The sequence below is a fragment of the Erpetoichthys calabaricus genome, chromosome 2 (genome assembly GCF_900747795.2).
Source record: "Erpetoichthys calabaricus chromosome 2, fErpCal1.3, whole genome shotgun sequence".
NCBI classification, from domain to species: Eukaryota; Metazoa; Chordata; class Cladistia; order Polypteriformes; family Polypteridae; genus Erpetoichthys; species Erpetoichthys calabaricus.
In genome coordinates, this window is record NC_041395.2 from 266,294,777 (window position 1) to 266,301,912 (window position 7,136).

At 35.8% G+C, this 7,136-nt stretch overlaps 1 long non-coding RNA gene across 1 annotated transcript; it reads right to left on the reverse strand.

Moving 5' to 3' along the window:
- Positions 1-277: 277 nt before the first annotated feature.
- On the reverse strand, positions 278-6,575 carry LOC127526847 (uncharacterized). The gene is made up of 2 exons (XR_007934284.1): positions 6,518-6,575; positions 278-915 (listed from the first exon to the last, which is right to left on the reverse strand). It is a non-coding gene; the product is annotated as an uncharacterized LOC127526847 (long non-coding RNA).
- Positions 6,576-7,136: the final 561 nt, after the last annotated feature.

The window sequence follows — 7,136 nt, forward strand, 5'->3', positions numbered from 1 at the left end:
AGACATACTGACAAACAGACACACATTGGACTTTATATATAAAGAGATGTTTCGCCTTTTTAGGCCTTTTGTTACCAATTGTCTTCTCCAATTGTTTTAAGCATGTTAAGCACGTATTAAACACATTAAGCACATGAAAACTGCAGAGCTTTATACATTATAATGAGGGGATGGAGACATATCTATCTGGAAAAAATGGATAGAGACAGAAATGGAAAGACAAAGAGAGAGGGAGTATAAAATACATATGAACAGAGATTTATAAAAAGTCAAACACTTATTTGCATACATTTTTTATTAAAACTGCAGACGTTTAAACATTTCTACAAGCAAAGTCTTATATATACATTTTTGTGTATGTTTTGTATGCAGTATGGAAATGCACCCTCACAAAAATCCATAAAAATCCACTCATTCATCCATCCATGTGTCCAATTTACACACTCGTTAGCATTGGTCCAAGCTCCATATCCCTAGAACTTTACAATTAATTTCAATTACAGTTACTAAAACAAAGACTCTATTGAATCCTCATCTGAGATAGCGTCCTTCATGCTTTATAGTCTGTCTTCTCTCCTAATGTTTAGACATTTTATACACTTTTCTGATTAAGCAAATTTGCGGACTACTTTGTAACTTTCTCAAATATATAAATTGATAAAAGAATACAAAGAAAATAACTAAAGCAGTTTCCTTATAAATGAATGACATGCTTGTTGCAGCGGTTAGAAAAATGAAAGGATTGTACAGATCAGTTTATGTCATTTCTGTTTGATGGCGGTACAGCGCTGGAGCTACAAGGTACTTAAAAAGTTGGTATGGGTATATCAGAATGGCCATTTGCTTTAGCCGGTGCCCCCTTCATATTTGAGCAGATCCAGCAGTGGCGCTTGTTCCGGAACTTTGGGCCATTCACTGTGGGAATAAAGAGAATTGATCAGTTGTTATTAGGGTTTAGTCACTTTGTTTACAGTTTCTTTCCATCACTTGATGTATTTAAACAAATGTTTTGAGAAGGGTTTTGAGCTTTTAACTATTATTTGAGCAGTCTTTCCTGGTGCGTAACTTGCAAACAAAAGAGTTACCCCACAGTAAAAGATATCTAAAGCACTCCTGCTTACAGAGACAACTTTCCCAAGGTCTATTTTGTGATTAAAGTGGAAATTTCGGCTCTCAAAATGTCCACTTTAACCTTGTAGTTTATTTTATCATGAAAGTAGATCATCGTAAACATCATCTTAAAACCCAGTTGTTAATCACTATGTGCTTCTAGGGCTTCCTCCTGACCTGACAGCAGCAACAAGCAGCAATAGATCACCACACAGAACACATTACACTTATGATACTCTCTGCACATTTAGAATCTTTAGATTTATACAGTGGAACCTCGATTTGCGAGCATAATTCGTTCCGGAAACGTGCTCGTAGTCCAAAGCACTCGTATATCAAAGTGAATTTCCCAATAAGAAATAATGGAAACTCAGATGATTTGTTCCACAACCCAAAACTATTCATATAAAAATGATTAATGCAAAATATAAAGTAAAAATACATAAAACAAATTAACCTGCACTTTACCTTTGAAAAGAATCATGGCTGGTGTGAGTGAGTTTCTAAACTCTTGTGGGATTCCACCCAACGGGACGACACGCGGAAGAGCGTCCCAAAGCAATCGCAGTCTCCCAGGGCTGTAGCAGTTCACCGTAAAAGTGAATCCGAAAAGATCGCGGACATGCTATAAGAGCCTGCCGTCGATGGGTGCTACAAGGAACAAGGAACATTATAAATGTGCAGGGCCCTGCCTGACTGCTGTGTCTATTTCAAGTAAAATAAAGCTGATGTAGCTAAAGTACTGAGACTCAAGCTTTGTGTTTTAGTGTGCAAGACTGGGACTCGCACGTCACAGCACACACGCACGTACGAGCACACGCACACACATACACACACAAGCATGCGCGCACACACAGTCACAATGCTATAATGCTGTAGTAAACAGTATATGCTCGTACGGATGTTTACTATGAGTGAGGCATGCCGACTCAGACAGAGAATAGGAGACGATTGCCCACAATCCCGCAGCGAGAGAGAGAAGAACCATCAGCTCAGTTGTGATCACATGACGCTCAGCAGACAAAGAGTATACATACTACTCGTGCTGCAAAACCTCGCTCGTTTATCAAGTCAAAATTTATTAAAAATTTTTGCTCGTCCTGCAAAACACTCATAAACCAAGTTACTCGCAAACCGAGGTTCCACTATACTTGATATCACTTTCATGATGAAATGCATTAAAGTATGTATGTTACATTTTACAGATAAATCGTTAACATTATTCAAATAATGAATACTGTTAATAATTACACACGTGGGCACGGCACGGTAGCAAAGTGGTAGAGCTGCTGTCTCACAGGGAGTCATGTCGCTGGTGTTCCCTGCCTGGAGTTTGCATGTTCCCTGGCGAGTTTCCACAGTATGCTCCGGTTTCCTCCCAAAGACATGAAGGTTTGTGGATTTGGTGATGCTAAAATGACGTTAGTGTATGTGAGTGCTTGTGTTCACCTTGTGATGAGCTGATGCCCTGTCCAGGGATTGTTTCTGTCTCGAGCCCGGTGCTTGGTGGAATGGGTGCATCCCTGGATCGATAGATGTAATCATTAAACATCCTTTTCAGAGATATTGTGGCAAGGTTTCCTCAGAATTTAATGGATGTGTCAGGCAATTCACAACACAATAAAGTCAAACGTTTTCTCACTGTGATGATATATCACACTGCCAACTGATGGAATCTTCCAGATTTATGTAAAGTACGCACGCAAGTATAAATAGTACAACACTATGCATAACAGTAGTGTCCACTGGAGCATGTGTAACATCACGTGAAGTATAAACCCGGCCTAAGATGGGTTGATCTCCACATATGTCTCTGTTATATGCCATTTGGTATGGAATTCATAAACATTGTGTTAATGTTTGTGATGCACCATCTATTAAAATAACAAATGCAATTCATTTTTTTATGTTATTTGAAGAAAATAACATTGCAAACAATCAAGTCAAACTTATACAACAAATGACTTCTTAGTCAAATAAGAAAAAAAAAAGAAAGCAGGAACAAAAAGAGACAAAGCTTAATCAGACAGACTTCAACCCCACCTAAGAGAGAGGAGAACCAACAGCATAGGCAAAAATAGGAGAAAGAAAAAAAAGGGAAAATGTCCTTTTCCCAATATAAATGCTTATTGTAACATTTTATTAATTAGCTCCTGCTGTGTTTTAAAAAACTTTTGACGAGATCCTCTAAGCGAGAATTAGATTTTTTCCAATTTCAAATAGTATAGGACATCAGTTACCCACTGACTTATAAAAGGGGGGCTGGGTTTCTTCCAGTTGAGCAAAATAAGTCTACGTCTATAAGTGTGGAATAAGCAATCAATTACAATAAATTTAACCTTCTTCACTTTAAGCTCATCTGGGAGTTCACCAAACACAGCTCTTAATGGGTTAGGGGTGATTGTGACACGGAGGCTGATTTTTGTCCAAAATGTTGTTAATTTGGTGCACACCCAAAATATGTGGCCCAGTGAGGCTGGAGTTCGATTGCAATGTTCACAGGTTGGCTCTTGCTCTGAAAACATTTTGGACAATATTAAACAAGATAAATGTGATCGATGAAAGATTTTAAGTTGAATGATTGAAAGTTTTGTGCATATGCTGCAAGGGTGTATTCTATGGATGGCTGCCTTCCTTTTCTCAGATATTAATTGAAAGACCCTTTATTACTAAAAATGTTTGTGATGTGCCATCTTTTGGAATGCCAGAGACCTAGCAACCAGACGGACACACAGACAAACATGCAGACAGTTATCCTTTTATTGAGGATGATATTTTGAATAATATGGCGATAGCATTAGACTGATTTGTTTAGTCTTTTGTTTTTATATTTACATTGTGGAAGAATGATTTTAGGGTGACATAGCATTCATCTTAAAGAAAAAGCATAAAGGGTTAATAAATGTCAGAAAACTGTTCAGGCACAACAGGAAACCAAATAAAGGTCAAGTGAACAACAAAATGTAAACTGAAATATAAGAACTGGTTTAGGAAAAATACTGAGATGGTCAAGTAAATGTACCAGAAGAAAGGTTGATGTAACATACAAAATGTACTGAAGGATGACCAAGAGATGACTAAGAAATCAGCAGATGTCATATAAATAAGAATGGAGAGTTGTTATATGCACAGAAATTTCAAGGGTGGTAGCTCAACTCAAAAGGTATAAGAAAAACCAGACTATAATAAAATAGACTTTTATTTTATATAAATTATTTATGTGTAAACCAATGAACCAACCAGAATAAATGTATGCATTAATTGATACTGAATGTAAATTCAACAGTTTAAAAAATGAACCTCTATTCTTGACTATGCTGTAACGGACTGCTTTTGAAGAATGCTCCCTCTAAGACATTTTACCGAGGAGTAATTAAAAGATATAATGACCAGCTTTTCTCCTGTCTGATTACTGATTTGTCCTGTTAGGAGACATTTGTTTCTTTAATAAAATGTTAAATTTCTACCACAATATATATAGCTTCATATTTTATTGTTAAATGCTGTTATCAGGAGCTTTAATTTTTCTCTCTTTTGTTGTCAACTGCCATCAATCATGTTGTTATGCTCAAACAACTTTCTTTCACATGTTTGACTATTGATATGCATGTTTCTATATGAATTTTTTAAATTTACAAATACACAAATACAAATCAATATCAAAAGCATGGAACATGTACATATTTATTATGTACATCATCCATTTCAATAAACAGTCATGGAGAGATTTATAAACCTAGGCTAAAATGCCTAAACAAGACTCAGGTGAGATTGAATTACGTGGGGTTAAAAAATTTTTTTTTGCTTTGATTTACTTTATTAAGTGCTTGGTCAACCATTGTACAACACCCCTGGAGCAAATAAGAATGTCTTTCAATGTCACAATTTTTTATTGCACTTTAAGGTGACAATTTATTTTACATTGCACTTTATAATTGCAGAACTCTACATTTGTTTTGCATATACTGTATTCCTCACGTGAATAACAGGTAGGTTAATACACCTTCTCGGAGTCATGCATCATGAACCAGCAACTTTTTTCTTTAAAGTCTATGCATTTATTTACTGTTAAGAGATTAAGAGGCAGCATGACTGAAGTATTAAAATTATATTAGAATTATTATAGTGGATCCCCACTGTAACTTTAAAATAAATTCTTCAACAAAAATAGTTGTAAACAGCTGGAATTTTAAGGCCTAATTTCACAGAAATATTTGAGAGTTTTTTTCACACAAAGTACCATACACTTTGAATAAATTACCTTTTAGTGTGGTAGAAAGATGGGCTTTAGGGACTTTCAGATGTGAAGTTGATGTTATTTTGGAGAGTCGATGGCCTGTTCCCATCAAAAGTGTTCTAATGTACAGTTTTACTTTATCTTTACATTTACATTCTCAGATTTACTTTTGAAGGCTTGTATTTGCTGCAGTTCAATTACTTGCTTTACAGCGCCCTCTGGCTGTGATAGAGTATAGGTTTCATTCTTTAGAAAAATAAAAAAGTATTTTTTCTACTTTTACATCCATTACACTTTGAATATTTGTATGTACATCAATTTTTGTGTTTCTGAATTAAGTTATTGTTAACACAAAAAAACTCTTAAAAAAACTTTTATGAAATTTCTTTGTTTTAAATTATTGTTATGCTGTCCAAGCTGTAATAAAATGACAAATGAAAAGATCCTTTAAAAAATAATTTATGTTTGAAGAAGTTTTCATATATTCCACAATGATTCAGATAGTTTCAAATTAATTTCAAAAACGCTATCTTTAACCTTTTTCACTTACTAATATCTTTTTGGTCAAGCAATTGTGAGGATGAGGCTGCACACACACATATTTTATATGCATAAACCTTTCAATTGTGCAGAATACAGCGACATAGTCTTAGTATCACAACAATTTTATTTTCAAAAAAAGAAATTTGCTGACTGAAACCAAATTTGTAACTTTATTTGTATAGCTAAAACTGTTTTTGCAAGAAAACCAGAAGATATGTTGTTCTGTGTACTGTTATTGACAATGTATCTAAAGCCAAATTTATAAAAGAAATATAAACACATTGTCCTGGAACATTTTAATTTTTTAAAAGACATCACATCCATCCATCCATTTTCCAACCCGCTGAATCCGAACACAGGGTCACGGGGGTCTGCTGGAGCCAATCCCAGCCAACACAGGGCGCAAGGTAGGAACCAATCCCGAGCAGGGCGCCAACCCACCGCAGTCCAAATCAAGGAAGCTAATCAATTGTGGTGCAGATCTAGCTAATTATCATGAATCATAGCTTCAGTCTCCCTCATTTGAAGACAAGCCATCTGTTATTTTTTGGAATACAATTAAAGCCCATAAAAATTCTTATGTTGAACTTAGTGAGTAAAATAATTACAAAATGTTTTATGGGTTACCTTGTATACCATTCTTAAGTCTGTGACAGCATTTGATTCTCCTTCCTTAAATGAAAAAGAATAATTAGAATAGCAGTACAATTGTAAATATCAGTTGCAATTCGTTTAAGAGTAGGGTGACCAGGTTTTTAAAATCCCAAACCGGGACACTTGTCTACAGGCTGAGCAGACGGACACAACTCATTAATGCAGCGAGTGTGCCGGGCGCAAATAAAATGACAGACTCGGATGGAGTATCGCGCGCCTTGTAAAAGTGCACATGAAACTGAAGTCTCCCTGCTTCTAGTTTCGGAGACCTAAAGCCGGGACAAACGGAACAGTTTCTTAAACTCCGGGACGTGATACGTAAAAATAGGACTGTCTCGGAAAAAACGGGACGTCTGGTCAGCCAAAATGGGACGCATAGCCTGAAACTGGGACTGTTGTGGTCAAAATCAGGACGTCTGGTCAGCCTATACAAGCTACACACACATATTTATATTTTAACGTGTGATCATTATCTATAAAATGCATACAATGAGTGCTGACACATTGATTAATTTGAGTTAAAAGTAACAAAACTTTCAATGCATTAGATTTAAAGAGATAACTTGATTGGGATATTACATTCAGAGCAGTA